At 38.9% G+C, this 17,486-nt stretch overlaps 1 non-coding gene across 1 annotated transcript; it reads right to left on the bottom strand.

Moving 5' to 3' along the window:
- Positions 1-4,935: 4,935 nt before the first annotated feature.
- LOC144243043 (small nucleolar SNORD12/SNORD106) lies at positions 4,936-5,029 on the bottom strand. Its single transcript, XR_013338521.1, has one exon. It is a non-coding gene; the product is annotated as a small nucleolar SNORD12/SNORD106 (small nucleolar RNA).
- Between the last annotated feature and the right edge of the window lie 12,457 nt (positions 5,030-17,486).

Below are 17,486 nucleotides of genomic sequence, written 5' to 3'. Positions count from 1 at the left end.
GGTTTCATAAATTGCTGATTTAAAAAAAATTTAAAGTTTATTTATTTTTGAGACACAGAGAGAGACAGAGCATGAGCTGGGGAGGGGCAGAGAGAGAGAGAGGGAGACAGAATCTGAAACAGGAACCAGTCTCCGAGCTGTCAGCACAGACCCCGACATGGGGCTCGAATCAACAACCAGTGGGATCATGACCTCAGCCAAAGTTGGATGCTCAACCCACTGAGCCACCCAGGCCCTCCCATAAATGGCTGATTTAAAATCAACAGAGCCTTTAAATTTGTGTCATTTTTATTCTATCTTTGCCATAGCACTTAAAGTTTGCTTGAGTCAGACAAATGGTAATGTCTATGCCCCAAATTCTGTAGGTATGGCCCATCATCAAGAATCATTCCAACTCTCTGCTCATGCTCTTCTCCCAATTTCATTTCTACCTGTCCACATCCTACACACCTCCAAGATCCATCTCAAATATTTCCTCCTCAGTGATCTTTTTCTAATCACCTAGCTAAATACCATCTCATCCTCCTCATATTTCTCCTTTGAGAAACTGTTATGGCCTAGCTATAAGTAGATATTGGGGTAAATATTTGTCCTCACCTTCTATTCAACTGTAAGTTCCTTAGAGGCAAAAATTGACCCACACTTATCTCTGATTCCTCCAGAGTCTAACACAGTACCCTGCAAATAGTGAATCCGAATATATGTTAATTGAATTGCATTTTCGGTTGAGAACTGCACGTACATGTTGCTGTGAAACAAAGAGACAAGAACAGTGAGAGATAGGAGGGAAAAAATGTAAAGTGGAAAAGACGTCAGAATTGTAAGAGCTTAAGAAATAGCCAGAAGGCAATATGTGCAAATACCAAAAGTCTGCATGATAAAGGAAGCTAGGAAAGGTATGAACCACCAGGGATGAGAATGTGCCAGGATGAAAACTACAAGGTCAGAAAGAGGAAAGCATTGTTAAAAAGAAAACCACAGGCCCAGGATGTAGTCAACTTAGGTTATGCCAAGTCACCTTAATACCTAACCTAACTGCAATTTTGATCTCCCCCAGAAATGTAGTCTTAATCATTTAGTCAGAANGTAAGAATGGGAGTATCAGGGGGCGCTTGGGTGGCTCAGTCGGTTAAGCATCCGACTTCGGCTCAGGTCATGATCTCACGGTTTGTGGGTTGAAGCCCCATGTCGGGCTCTGTGCTGACAGCCAGCTCAGAGCCTGGAGCCTGTTTAAGATTCTGTATCTTCCTCTCTCTCTGACCTTCCCCTGCTCACGCTGTCTCTCTCTCTCTCTCTCAGAAATAAATAAAAAATTTAAAAATTGTTTCTGATCAGCACCAAGGAGGTAATCTGTCAATTGGGCCCTCTCCCATTCCCTCCCCCTCAAAGGATGATGACGTAATCTGCATGACAAGACACATTGCCTGGTCTTCTAGAGGATGGTGACTTTGACTGAAACAATCCTTTCTTTTGTTTTGCTAATAACTTCCTTGCCCCACCCTCCTTCCCTTAAAAATCTATTTTGTATAACTCCTCAGAGCTCCCCACTACTCACTAGAATGGATGCTGCCCAATTCATGAATCACTTAATAAAGCCAATTAGATCTTCAAATGTACACCATTGAATTTCGTTTATTTTTAAGTTTTATTTATTTTGAGAGGGGGAAGCACGAGCAGGGGAGGAGCAGAGAGAAAGGGAGAAAGAGAATTCCAAGTAGGCTCCATGCTGTCAATGCAGAGCCTCATGCAGGGCTTGAATTCAGGAACATGAGATCATGTACTGAGTTGAAATCAAGATTTGGACACTTAACTGGCTGAGCCACCCAGGCACCCCAGAATTTTGTTTTTTTAACAGCATATAATTGTTACTATCCCAATCACAATGGATTGGCAACAAAACAATGGATCCAGCATAATACCCAAAATGATAAAATAATTAAAATTGGTAAATGGCAGAACATAAAGCCAACTTTATGAACAAAAAGTCAACTAATGGAAAGAGAATAGTCAAAGCCATTACAGAAAGTTTAACTACTTAATGTAGTATGATGATGCTCAGTTGGTTAAATGTCAAATTATTTCAGTAGAAATTTGGGCAAAGAAGTATAATTTTAGGAAATTTACCATTACTGACTGACTCTTCCAAGATAGGAGTAGGTTCATTTTGTAACACACTAACAATTTTTCTGACCAATCACATTTTCACATCCCATTAATCATCCTGTTGCTCTTTTGGATGAACCTTCACTAAGTAGTCTGCAGACTAGAGCATCCACGCTATACCTAGATCTTTAAACAAGAATTCTTGGAGATCTTATCAAAATCCTGTAATATGAGTTCATGGTCTAGTCAGTAGAGAAGGTCCACATTTGGAATAAGGCTTTGTGAGGGGCCTGATTCAGAGCACTAGTCCCTAGCCCATTTCTTACAGCTGGGATCAGCTCAAACTTTCATTCAATAGGTGGTTCCTATATGCCAGCTCATGGAACTATGCCAGTCTGTGATGGACTTTACCCCTACTAGAGGTGTAAAAAACAAAGATAACAAAGACTAAATTTAATTATGTTTTTGTCTTTTATTTTTTGATTTGTCTATTTCTAAATTCTTATTTATCTTTATTTACAGAGACTAAGGTAGTCATATAATTTAATGTACTCAACTAAAATGGTTTTTATTTTAATACTCTTGCCTTCCTGCTTGCTTGTTTTTAAACTGCTTTTTTAAATAAAATAGTAACTATGATAGTTGGTAGTTGAGTGTATGTGTCTTCTTGCATGGCAAAATAAAATTTTGGCAATTTAATATTTGTTCTCCAAGTATATATCTATATTTACCTATCTACACACACACAACACACACACACACACACAATTTTTCCTTCTTTTTTTAACTGGCCTGGGAACCTCTGCTCAGAAAAATGTTTATAACCTTAATGAGTATGTCCAAAGATTAGAGTAAGCCAATTCCAATTAACAGCCAAACTCAGTAGTCTCATCCTACTGGTGGTAGGCAGCCATTTTCTTCAAGTACAAAGGACAGAATACTTATACAATGGTATAACTTACAAGGGTCTATTTTAGGAAAATTTATGAATTAATATTGTTAAGGTATGAGATCTATTAAGAAATTATTTATAGTTATTCCATTTAATGTGCATAACATGTAAATAGTGTTTCTGAACATTCTAAAGAGGATACATCCATATATTTAGCCTAGAATCAGGCACTCCCATATTGCAGCATATTTGTATTTATAGATTTTTTTTCCTTGGAACTCAGCCTCGCAGACACTTCAGTGCAGTCTCTCACCATCCTTTTTGCAGCTTCCTGGTGGAGATGACATTTGCTCAGCTAGAGGATAGACACTTTCTAGCTGAGTTGCTCATCACACTTATACCCCAAGGCCTGGCTGATTGGCTGTCAGAGGACTCCAGCTGTTTAGCTGCCTTGATGTGTCTTTCATAAGAAAAGACATTTCCTGGAATATCAACAGCTTGTTAAGGACTGGGGAGTGCAGGAGACAAAACTTGAAACTTTGGAGGAACAGAGTGGTTTGAACTTAGAGGAGGCTTGAAAATGAAACAAAGAAAGGGAGGATCAGGAGACTTTTCCCCCATCTGTGTTTGAAAGACTCGTTTTCAGAGCTAACTTTACAATTTGCAGTGAGCAACCCTCCACAGCTTAGAAGGTCAAGTGTTGATAGAAGCAGTCTATTACCTACCCTAGTGGTGCACAGATCACATGAGGATGTAAAAGTCATCAAAGAAGCTAGAAAACTCCTCATGAAATTGTCAACAATTTCACTTCCGTCTGATTTTCTTTGTGCCTTGATTTCCTCTTCTAAAAATCAAGGGTGAAGAATACTCTCAGGGATGCTTTTAAGACTCAGAGAGCAAAATGCTGACCAAAGATACTTGGATTCTAAAGGCCCCTTTGGGAAGTCAAGTTGGTAGCCGGAGCACAGAGAAGGGAGGAGCAAGCACAGTGCTAACGAGGCCATGCTTCCAATTTGAAGCCCTTGTGGGCCAATTAGCTCTGTTTTCTTCCACAACCATTGACTGACCCCTGAACTCTGGCCAGTCATCTCAAAGTTCTGTGCCATTGGTCACTGGGGTCACCAAGAGAGAGTATGTGGTTGGCTCAGTGAAAACTAACAGATACATGGCTCTAAGTGTCACCTCTGTGTATGAGGGGAAACACAGAAACTCTTCAGGGCACCAAGTACTGTTTAATGGCCTGCTAGAGTTCTTCTGCCACCCGTACTTTCCACTCTCACAGCTTTTATCACTCTATATTGCCATTCTTGGCTTATCTATTTGTTCCTCCTGCCAAATTATGGGCTCTTTGAAAACAGAAACTGTGTCTTACTCAACTATGTAACCCTGCACAGTGTTGAAACATAGTAAGTGCTCAATAAATCTTTGATGAATGAATAATGGAATGTGAAGAGCCTAGCTTTACATTTCTCAACCATTGTTTGACAAAAACTCAGTGGATCACCAATTTCAGCATAAAATTCTGAAAGAAAAATCCCAAAAGAAAATGCATGTAATTCACTATGAAAATTTTAATGGATAAATATCTTTGCAAAAATACTACATAGATGACAAGGGAGAGATGTGGATAGTAACAAATTAGTTCACCAGGGTAATACCAGCCTCCAGAGGTTACTGATGAGTGGCTTAACCCTGGCTCATTCAACTGCATATAAAACAAAACAAAAGTTGCCTGAATAAAAAACAAAACTGGGGCACCTGGGTGGTTCAGTAGGTTAAGTGCCTGACCTCAGCTCGGGTTATGATCTCACAGTTTGTGAGTTCGAGCCCTGCATTGAGCTCTTGTATAAATCATGTGTGGGGTCTTCTGCCTCCCTCTCTCTACCCTTTCTCGCCATTGCCTGTAAATGCTCTCTCCCTCAAAAATAAACATTTTTTTTCCCAATGCATCAGACAAAACACTGGCTAATGGTTCAGTTAGATCAACATGGTCAGTCTGATGGGGGAAAAAGTTATGTCATCAGCTGCAAAAATAAACATTTTTTAAGTTAAAAAATAAGATAAAATCACAATCTGAGCTCACAGTGGTGATATTTTGATCACAAATATCATTTGATGAAAGGCTACAGAGGCAGAATATCCAGTAAGGTAACTGCTATTAGCAGTTTTACAGATAGAAAAACTAAAAATCAGACCATTTATGTGATTTTCACAGTCATTTACTGTTTAACTGCCAAAGTCAGGATTCAAACCCAGGTCTTGGTTTTTTCCAAAAGTTTATTTGGAACTTCAGTTCCATCTTGGGGCATAGTGAGATATGAAGCTGGAAAGACTGGAAAGGGCTGTTTATGGAGTTTACACCTATTTCAGCAGGCAATGGAGAGCTATAGAATGAGTCTGAGCAAGAATGGACCCAAACACAACCACACTGTAGATTAACTGAATCTGTGGCATTCCTTTCAGTTGAATAAACATTTTGCTGTGTCTATTATGTGTTGCAAAGAGAAGGTTGTAGTATGGAGAAAGTAAAGACTATAGTAGGAAGTAGGAGAACTGATGCGTTATAGCAGTGAACATCTTAACTAAGGCTATGGAAATGGTAATTGAAAGATTGAAAACTTATTGAGCAGGTAGGATTGAGAGACTTGGTGAACAGATATGGTCGTAGGAAGCCTTAAAATCTTGTTTGCTTGAAATAGCATATAGCTTCCCTCTAGCAAGCAAATTTGAATATTGGCATTAGTTCCCATATACAATGGGGTCTTCCTTTTGTAGAATTGGGTGTTTTTCCATTGTCTTTGCTAGAGCATGGCCCTCTACCCTCCACTCTATAGTGTTTGTGCCTACTTGAACTTCTGTTTCTATGTGGCATAATAGGAATGTCAACCACTAAGGCCATGGCATCAAATGTATGAAAAATTCTCACTAGGATTTTTGCACATGAATATTTCCAAGGAATATCTAAAGGAAATACCAATGAACACTACCACCAACTAAAATGTTTTCTTCCTCTGATTTGTCTAATACCTAAAAGTCTCACCATCAGTGAGAGAATTGAGAAACAAATATTTGGCATTTAAGCCTTTCTGGAATCATGTGTACTGAAATTATATGGAGATATTCTTGCTTGAGAGAAGCAAGAGATTAGCATGTATCTTCTGTCTCAATTACCCTTTTTCACTGCGTATAATGAGGTCCTCAGAGAATAGGACTCATAAAATAGTCAAGTGAGGATGGGTGGTAGAGATGTTAAGAATGTCTACAACAGAAAACAGGCTCATACAGGAGCTCCACCTGATGGGTGCACAGGTACCTANACAGAGCCCGATGCGGGGCTCAAACCCACGAACCGTGAGATCATGACCTAAGCGAAAGTCGGAGGCTTAACCGACTAAGCCACCCAGGCGTCCCTCACTAGAAGGCATTCTTAGCAAGATACCTTCTTCAAAGATTTTCCTCTCATCAAAATTCTACAGTATAGAAAGTCTAAAAAAGGTAATAATCACTGGCCAACTAATGAAGCTTTATCTGCAATAAACCAAAGCTCTGAAACTTAAAAATGTGTGTCATAAGTAAGCTTTCCATCCTAGGACACCTTACCATCCTCTGCACACATCTCAAATATTTCCTCCTTCACAGACCTCCACTTTCTCAAAATGTACTATGAAATCACTAAAAAGGGCCTCCAAGTTTAGCTCCTGTTCAGCATCTGCTGCATAAATACATGTCAGTGTACTCCGTGAATGCCTACTACTTGGTTAAAGACACTGAAGCCTTTCTAAGCAGTGAGGGGAGTGAGGATCTCAACTCACTAAGTATCAAAGTAATGAACAGTGGAAGTGAAGCAAAGGGAAGCCAACAATCAGCAGCAGCTAGAGCTACAAAGAAGCCTGCAACCAACCTTCATGCCTCTCACTTTAACTAAAGAGCCACTAAAGAAAAGAAACCTATGAGGCATAGGACAAAAGACAGTGACTGGACAGAGTAGGGATTGCACCAATACATGTTGAGTGAAAAAGTCAGAAAAGTAGCATAAAGCTAGGTAGAAATGCCCAGTGACCAGAGATAGATAATTTCTTTTTTTTCCCCCTTTAAAAAAAATTCTTATGTTTTATTTATTTCTGAGAGAGAGAGATAGCGTGAGCAGGGGAGGGTCAGAGAGGGAGACATAGAATCTGAAGCAGGCTCCAGGCTCTGAGCTGTCAGCACAGAGCCCGACGCGGGGCTCGAACCCACGAACCGTGAGATCATGACCTGAGCAGAAATCGGACGCTTAACTGACTGAGCCACCCAGGCGCCTTTCTCTTTTTTTTCTTTTGAGAAAAAATCCTGCACCTCCCCCTATATTTCATAACATATGTTATTTTCTCCCAAATGCATGAAACTGTTTCTCTTTTAGTCCTTTAAAATACTTAAAAAATTCATCCCTTTCCATGAGATCTGACTGTGTGGGTATACCTGCAAGTGACTGCAGCATAGCTTCTTGTAATCCAAAGAATGAACTTGATTTACATGAGAAATGGACCCTACACGTGTGGAATTGGTGATGACTTAACCAGTGGATATTGTAAATGAGATAACCAGAGGGATACTTAAATCTATTTAAAGAAATATCCAGGTAACTATTTACAGAAAACACGAGAATAATTTTTACTAAGATTTTTCAGTGGCTCTTCTAAGGACCCATATCCCAGGCAATACAACATTAAAATGCTTCATTAATTCAGAATGCTCTTTGCTCAACATCTCTATCCTTTATCACAAATCACTGATGATATATCTTAGTTTAAGAAATATGGAGAGTGATTTCGTGATACAGGTATAGCTAAGTGGTCCCTGAAAAGCTTGGAGTTTAAGCTGAGAGACTGAAAGACCTAAGAGACACTCTCGATTGTGGAGAATTCTCTAATTCAGCCAAAGACATTCTCATGGGTTAAAAAAAATATAAGAATCTTTATCCACTTCAGCTAAACTCTGTCACTCTGCAGATAGCTTCTACTTGCTAAATACCACTAAAGTCTGCTCTACCTTGGGGAGAAGATGTTTTAGTTCTCTAGAGATATGAAAGAATGAACCAAGTAGTTTCTAAAATGAAGTGGACACTCTACATTGTTTATTTTCCCATTTATGAGCAAAGAAGCCTTTCCTAAGATGTTGCAAAAGTCCTTAAGTCACATTTTGAGAGACAGAGAGAGATGAAGATACACAGAGACAAAGAGAGAGATTAAATGAGAATCTAGGAAGAACTGAGAGCCAAGACCAAACTGTGAAGACTAGAAATTCCAACCGCTATTTAGCAAAGTATACCTATGTTGAAATTAGGACAACCCTAGTATTCTTATATTCCTCATTAGAGTCCAGACGAAATTGAAAATGATTAAATACTTGGGAAGGAAAAAAGAACAGGGTCCATTTCTAAATAACCAACAATTACCTTTGTTCCAAAAATAAATTATGAGTAGTCCCAGCAATCCAGGTACAATAAGATGAGTAAGAATAAACAAATTAAGGGGCGCCCGGGTGGCTTAGTCGGTTAAGCGTCCAACTTTCGCTCAGGTCATGATCTCGCGGCTCATGGGTTCGAGCCCCGCGTCAGGCTCTGTGCTGACTGCCAGCTCAGAGCCTGGAGCCTGTTTCAGAGTCTGTCACTCCCTCTCTCTCTGACCCTCCCCTGCTCATGCTGTCTCTCTCTCTCCTAGAAATAAATAAAACATTTTTAAAAAATTTAAAAAAAAAGAATAAACAAATTAAACTTAATGGATTATTTTCTCCTCAATGTGGAGTATTAAAGAGAGAAACTGGTAACATGCACAAGCCCAATCTGAATGCTATGGAGGAAGAGAACAAGCTAGAAGGACAGTCTCTACCTTTATATTTCTTTTCCAATACAGCTTGCTTTTAGCACCTCGGGAAAAAGAGGAGACATGCTTGCCAGGGAAAGTGCTTTATTTATTTTTTTTATAATGAAACAGCAGTCAGGAGACCGATCCTTTAGTCCAGCCCTGTCCCTTCCTAGCTGTGTGACCTTGGACATTTAACTAAGCCTCCCATGATTCCAGTTATCTGGTGTGTAAAATAAGGAAGGACCTTAGTCGAAATAATTTACAGACTCCAGAGATTCAGCTAAGGAGATTACATATATGTTTGTTCATGCACAGAGGAGGGAAAAAGGGAACAGCAAAAGAAAGAAATGATTCATTACAAGTGCACAAGAAAACCAACAAGAAGAAAATAGATGGTTCAAAAATAAATTGATGTCTAGTTACTTTGATTTACTCTAAACAAACCTGCAACTGTGTAGGGTCACAGCCTAAAAAGTTTGTCTTGAAATCTCACTCAGATTTTCAACCATGAATCCTGCCTCAAAGTCATGCAAAGGAAATTCTCTTGTGAGCCTTTAAATCTCCATCAGCTGCTACATGAAAATGAAGGTTAGATGAGCTACATGGTGGAGAATAAAACAAAAAGACCCTATTTCTATACCATGTAAATGCCTCATAACTGCATTTAGAGTGTAAGAGGCAGCTTGCTTTGTTATTGGCAAGATAAGTATGATTTTTTTCTAAGACAAAGATCTAATCCATACTAAGAACAGGGGCTGGCAAACATTTTCTGCAAAAAGCCACATATACAGTAAATATTCTAGGCATTGCAGTTCACATACTGCCTCTGTTACATATTCTTCTTTGGTTGGGTGGGTGGGTTTTGTTTTGTTTTGTTTTTACAATACTTTAAAAATTTGAATACAAAAACATGTAGGAGGCTGGATTTGACCTGCTGGCACTAGTTTGTTAACCCTGGCTCTAGAATTCTAAGCTCTCAAGCAGTAGTAGTAGTGAGAGCTAAAATCTACCAGGTGTTTAAGTGACCACAGTTAACTGGACTTAGAGCAGATAAATCTATCGAGCTATGTTCCAAAAGAACTGTGGAAGAATATACAAGCCCGCCAGTACGTTGAGGCCCTTGGAGAACAGCCACAGCATTTCTTCAAAGTATTACTACTATATAGCAAAGATTTGAACATACACAGACTGACTCCAGAGCCAGTACTCTCATCCACTGTGCATATTTTGGAATAGCACCTTGTGAGTGGCTTTACAGAGGCATCTCACATTTTAGATAAACAGGGGGTTTCTTACTCTTTTAATACATCAACTCCTATTTTCTCACTGATTTACATGAAAATTTCAGGTGGACTGTCAATATGTACTTGTTCTTAACAAATTAGTCTTATGCTTCACTGCCTCTTCCCCTCTTAGCCCCAATCTTCTCTGCCAAGTACTTAAGTGATATAGAAACAAACACTTAACAAATACAAAAGGCAAACCAATATTTATAGGACTCTTGTAAGAATATTTTAATAAGCTAAAGAGTCCTTTCCAAAAGGAAGTGATTCTTCAATAGAACAGACCACAGAGTCCAGAAATAAACCCAAACACATACAGGAATTTACTATATGTTAAAAGTGGTATTTAAATCCATGAGGAAGGGATGCCTGGGTGGCTCAGTCGGTTAAGTGTCTGACTTTGGCTCAGGTCATCATCTCAAGGTTCGTGGGTTCGACCTCGACATTGGCTCTGTGCTGACAGCTCAGTGCCTGGAGGGTGATTCAGATTCTGTGTCTCCCTCTCTCTCTGCCCCTCCCCCACTTGTGCATTTCCTCTCTCCCTCTCTCTCTCTCAAAAATAAAAAATAAATAAACTTAAAAAAATTTTTTTAATCCATGGGGAATAGATAGTTAAATAAATGGTATTGAGACGAGGTAGAAATCCAGAAATTAAGTAGTTGAATCTACAACTCATACCTGACCCAAATAAATTCCAGATAGATCAGTTTTAACATGAAAAATAAAGTCATAAAAAAAACTACAAGAAAGAGTGAAGTTAGTTTTTAATAATCTTGGAGTTCAGGAGAAGTCCTTTCTAACACAAAACCCAGAAGTCAAAAAAGAAAAGTCCAATACAAATGAATACATAAAAATAAAAATTCATCTCTTGCAAAAACTTCTGTGAANCTGAATAGGGACATTCTTAATATAAAAAGATCTACTCTAAATCAATTTTTTTTTACATTTATTTATTTAGAGATAAAGAGAGAGAGAGAACACGTGCATGCAAGTGAGCTAGGGAGGGGCAGAAAGAGAATCCCAAGCAGGCTCTGCTCTATCAGCACAGAGCCCAGTGCAGGGCTCAATCTCACAAACTGTGAGATCATGACCTGTGCTGAAATGGAGAGTCAGATGCTGAGCTACTCAGGCACCCCTATAAATCAATTTTAGAAGACCACATAGAAAATGATCAAAGCATAATAAATAGAATATTTGTAGAAAATAAAATACCAAATTAAATACATGATAGCTGCTCAACTTCACCCAAAATAAGAAAAATGCAAATTGAAACTTCATTGAAATATTATTCCCACCCATCAGACTGGCAATGATGAAAAAGTTTGCTAACACACTGTACGGGGGAGGATGTGGCAAAAAGGTCACTCTCATAAATTGCTGAAGGGAGTGTAATTGGCACAACCTGTATGGAGAGCGATTGGGCCATATCCATCAAATTTGGGATGTGCTTATCTTTGAACCTAGAAATTCCACTTGAAGGAATTTATTCTACAGATATGTTCATGTGGAATAAATGACAAAGTCTTTGTAGTAGATTAAAAGCATTTTAATTTCTTTAAATTTTATTTATTTAGTTTGAGAGAGAAAGAGAGCATGAGCAGGGGAGGGCCAGAGAGAGAGAATCCCAAGGAGGCTCCACAGAGCCTGATGCAAGGCTTGAACTCACAAACTGTGAGATCATGACCTAAGCTGAAACCAGGAGATGGACACTTAACCGACTTAGCCACCCAGGTGCCCAGATTAAAAGTATTTTAATTAAAAGTATTTAATCTAGGCACCTCTAAAATTAAATAATTTTTAAATTTTCTTTTAATGTTTTATTTATTTCTGAGAGAGAGAGATAGCATGAGCAGGGGAGGGTCAGAGAGAGAGGGAGACACAGAATCTGAAACAGGCTCCAGGCTATGAGCTAGCTGTCAGCACAGAGCCCGATTCGGGGCTCAAACCCACAAACTGTGATATCATGACTTGAGGAAAGCAGGAAACAACCTCTTTGACCTCAGCCACAGCAATTTCTTGCTGGACACGTCTCCAAAGGCAAGAGAATTAAAAGCAGAAATAAACTATTGGGACCTCATCAAGATAAAAAGCATCTGCACTGGAAAGGAAATAATCAACAAAACTAAAAGGCAACTGGTAGAATGGGAAAGAATATTTGCAAATGACATATCGGATAAAGGGTTAGTACCCAAAATCTATAAAGAATTTACCAAACTCAACAACTGAAAAACAAATATCCAGTGAAGNTGGCAGAAGACATGAATAGACACTTTTCCACAGAAGACATCCAGATGGCCAACAGACACATGAAACGATGCTCAATGTCACTTATCATCAGGGAAATACAAAACAAAGCCACACTGAGATACCACCTCATGCTGGTCAGAGTGGCTAAAATGAACAAATCAGGAGACTATAGATGCTGGCAAGGATGTGGAGAAACGGGCACCCTCCTACACTGTTGGTGGGAATGTAAACTGGGGCAGCTCCTCTGGAAAACAGTGTGGAGGTTCCTCAAAAAATTTAAAATAGAACTATCCTATGACCCAGCAATAGCACTACTAGGAATTTATCCAATGGATACAGGAGTGCTGATTAATAGGGGCACATGTACCCCAATGTTTATAGTAGCACTTTCAACAGTAGCCAAATCATGGAAAGGGCCTAAATGTCCATCAACTGATGAATGGTAAAGAAGATGTGGTTTATATATACAATGGAATACTGCTTGGCAATTAGAAAGAATGAAATCCTGCCATTGGTAGCAATGTGGATGGAACTGGAGGGTATTATGCTGAGTGAAATAAGTCAGTTAGAGAAAGACAGATATCATATATTTTCACTCATATGTGGAACTTGAGAAACTTAACAGAAGACCGTGGGGGAAGGGAAGAGAAGGGGAAAAAATAGTTACAAACAGAGAGGGAGGGAGGGAAACCATAAGAGACTCTTAAATATCCTGCCATTAGTAGCAATGTGAATGGAACTGGAGGGTATTATGCTGAGTGAAATAAGTCAGTTAGAGAAAGATAGATATCATATATTTTCACTCATATGTGGAACTTGAGAAACTTAACAGAAGACCGTGGGGGAAGGGAAGAGAAGGGGAAAAAATAGTTACAGAGAGGGAGGGAGGGAAACCATAAGAGACTCTTAAATACTGAGAACAAACTAAGGGTTGATGGGGGGAGCAGGGGAAAGGGGAAAATGGGTGAGGGGCATTGAGCCGGGCACTTGTTGGGATGAGCACTGGGTGTTGTATGTAAGTGATGAATCATGGGAATCTACCCCCAAAACCAAGAGCACACTGTATACACTGTATGTGAGCCAATTTGACAATAAATTAGATTTAAAAAATAAAAATAAAATGTAATAAAAAAAGAAGATGTGGTATAGATACACAATGGAATACTACTCAGCAGTGAAAAAGAAAGAAATGTTGCCATTTGCAACAATGTGAATGGAACTGGAGGGTATTATGCTAAGTGAAATAAGTCAGTCAGAGATAGATAGATATTATATAATTTTACTCTTATGTAGAATATGAGAAACTTAACAGATGAACACAGGGAAAGGGAAGGAAAAATAAGATAAAAACAGAGAGAGAGGCAAACCTTAAGAGACTCTTAAATACAGAGAACAAACTGAGGATTGATGGCTTAGTAGGTTAAATGGGTGATGGGCATTAAGGAGGGCACTTTTTGGGATGAACACTAGGAAATGAATCACTGGAATCTACTCCAGAAGCCAAGACTACACTGTATGTTCACTAAGTTGAGAAAAATAAAATTAAATTAAAAAAGACAGCATCACATCCTCAAAGTTTCAAATCTAGATATCCCATTGCCTCCAACTCAGCATGTCAAAGTGAGCATGTCATCCTCCTCCCATCTCAACCTCCCTACTTTTTATCTCCCAAGGTAAAGACCGGATTTTTTACTTTGACTATTTCCTCTACTTCATACCCTAAATCCACAAAATCCATCAGTATATTGTTTCACATATCTTTTCCTCACTCCCTCACTGATTGCTGTTTCAGGAATATTGCCCTAGGCCGTGTGAATAACATGCATACATGTCACCTGGAAAGCTTATTAAAATGCAGATACTGAATCAGGAAGTATGGTAGCCAGCCTACAAGATGGCATCTAATGATCCCCCATTTCCCAGTATTTACTTCCTATTTTATCTCCTGCTATATTGTATCAGGGTTGGTCTGCATGACCAAGAAAATAGGACAAAAATAATGGTATAGCATGTCTCAGATTAGCTTATAGAAGACAATATGGCTTTTCTCTTGATTCCTCTGTCTCTCTGTCTCTCTCTCTCTTAGATCACTCACTCTGGGGGAGGCCAGCTACCATTCTGAGAAGTCACTCAGGCAGTCTATGGAGAAGCCAACATAGTGATAAATTGAAATTTCCAGCTAGCAGCTAGTGAAAATTGAAGGCTCTTGCCAACAGCCATGTGAGTGAGCTTGGAAGTAGATCCTTCAGCCCCAGTCAAGCCTTCAGATGACTACAATTCTAGCTGAAATCTTCACTACAACCTCATAAAAGACAACCCTGAGCCAGAACCACTCACATAGGCACTATGAGATGCTTGATCACAAAAAAATGTGAGATAAATGCTCTCTGTTTTAAACTGCCAAGTTTTAAGGCGATTTGTTACACAGCAGGAAATAATGTATATAGTAGGTATGGGGTATGGTCTGAAAAATTCTGTGCTTTTAACAAGCTCCCGGGGGACACTAAAGGTGATCCTATTGGAACTTGCTTTAGTAGTAGGTCCTATACCATTGTAACAGCTTCTCACCAACCTCAATGATCTTTCTGTTATAATCTCATTGTATCCCTGTTTCCCAACATACAATGGCTCCTTATTACCTACCACATAATCTCAGTCTATTATCAAAGAGACAACAAGTGTTGGCAAGGATGTGGACAAAAGGGAACGCTTATACACTGTTGACAAGCATGTAAAATAGCAGAGCCACTATGGAAAACAGTATCAAAGTTCCTCAAAAAAATTAAAAATAAAACTACCATATGATCCAGCAGTCCCACTCCTGGATATATATCCAAAGGAATTGATAACAATATCTTGAAGAGATATCTGCAACCCCAGGTTTATTGCAACATTATTCACAATAGCCAACACATGGAACCAACTTAAATGTCCTTCATCAGATAAACGGATAAAGAAAATATGATACACTCACACAGGAATATTTTTCAACCATAAAAAGAAATCCTGCTATTTGCAATAGCATGGATGCACTAGAAGGACATAATGCTAAATGAAATAAGACAAAGGAAGACAAAGTGTGGTATCACTTATATATGGCATCTGAAAAAAACAAAACAAAACAAAACACCTCAGATGGTGGCTCAGTTAACCATCTGACTTCAACTCAGGTCATGATCTCATGGCTCATGTGTTCGAGCCCCACCACTTCAGGCTCTGTGCCAATAGCTCAGAGCCTGGAGCCTGCTTCAGATTCTTCATCTCCCTTTTCTCTGCTCATTCCCTGCTCTCTCGCTCTCTCTCTCTGTCTCAAAAATAAACAGCAAAAAAAATTTTAAAAACAAAAAATTACTCACTTGATAAAAACAAAATAGAATGGTGGTTTCCAGGGGCTGGAGTAAGGGGGAAATGGGAAGAAAATAAGTCAAAGAGCCCTAATTTTCAGTTATAAGAAGCATTTGTTCTGAGGATTTAATATAGAGCATGGTGACTATTTTTAATTATATGTTCTTGTATACTTGAAAGTTGCTGAGAGTAAATCTTACACATTCTTAACACACACACAAAGGGTTAACTACGTGACGTGATGAATGTGTTAATTATTTTGTTCTTGGCAATCACTCTGTAATGCATATGTANCTATTTCAGAGTCTGTGTCTCCCTCTCTCTCTGACTCTCCGCTGCTCACGCTGTCTCTCTCTCTCCTAGAAATAAATAAAAATATTTTTAAAAAAATCATCACATTATATACTTTAAATATAATTACATTTGTCAATTATTCCTCAATACAGTTACAAAAAAGTCCTCAGCCTATCTTTCAATCCCTTAGAAGCTGGCTATATTTATGCTTTATAGTCGTATTTCCCACTGCTCTCTACAAGGCACTTTCTGCTCCTGTTAACCTGATCTCATTGTCTTCTGCACACATCACATTTATTCTTGCTACCAGTATTTCTATTAGCAGTTATCTCTCTTTATTTGTTACCACCACCAATATATGTATAACTGAGATGACTTCCATGCCCTTTGCTATCCAAACTCAACCTTCAAGANGCTGTCTCTCTCTCCTAGAAATAAATAAAAATATTAAAAAAAAGAAAGAAAGAAAGAAATAACCTCAACTTCTAAGATTGATTTTAAGCAACTTGAGGTCAAGAATAGTATCTCATAAGTACTTAGTAGCTCTGGGGAACCTTACATAGAACTGGACACATAAAAAGTAGATGTCAATTGAGTGAGTCTGCTTGTCACATTCAGTGTGGCTGCANTTTTAGCAATAGAGAGAATCCCTGCAAAATCTACCCTCTTCTCCCTACCCCTTTCCTCTATACCAAATTATTGTCTCATTTATTCGTTCCACATCACTGGCAGGTAAGAAGGTAACATATTGAGAGAACAACTTTTATTATGGGCAGCAGTGAAAGGGGAAATAATGGCACAGTTAATCCAAAAGCTATTTCATTTTGGATTTGAAATCCCTTCTATGATCAGGAAGGCAGATGTGTTGTGAACTCATTAGGGTTTCCCTGAACAGTGTTGAAATCATCCACAAGAACACAATGAGGAGGGAGTCAGGGGAGATAGACATGAGAAGGCAGTGGCTAATGAAGGAAAACTATCTGAGAAAGATAAATACTCCATGGAAAACCCAAAACAAAAATAATTAAAAAAAAAAAAAGAAAAAATACAGAGGTAGAGATAGAGGGAAGGAGGGGGAGAAGGAGGGAGGGGGTAAAGAAAGGAGAGAGAGAAAGAAGGAGAGAGATAACCTGAGGCCTTGCATTTGAACCCAGTACAATCTGAAGTCAAAACCCATATTCTTTATCTCCACACTCTACATCTAGCCCTTGTGTCCTCATTTTGGGAGGTCTAGCATGGAAAGATCTATAGCAGATTCAGGAAATTTGGAAAGCAAGAAAAAGTTACTATTCAGTACCCATTACACCCAGATACCTGATAATCTCCTGCTTCATGACTTCCCCATGGCTACCCAGGGGACCTCATCAGGCTAGGAATAAATCTCAACCTTATTCTTCTAACAAAGCATGCTAATTTTATATTTCAGGCCCTTAGCTGCACAGCCTAAGGGGTGGCAATGAATGTTATGAAATAATCAAA

Source organism: Crocuta crocuta, unplaced genomic scaffold (genome assembly GCF_008692635.1).
Source record: "Crocuta crocuta isolate KB4526 unplaced genomic scaffold, BGI_CrCroc_1.0 scaffold1826, whole genome shotgun sequence".
NCBI classification, from domain to species: domain Eukaryota; kingdom Metazoa; phylum Chordata; class Mammalia; order Carnivora; family Hyaenidae; genus Crocuta; species Crocuta crocuta.
This window is presented reverse-complemented; position numbering and strand designations above follow the sequence as displayed.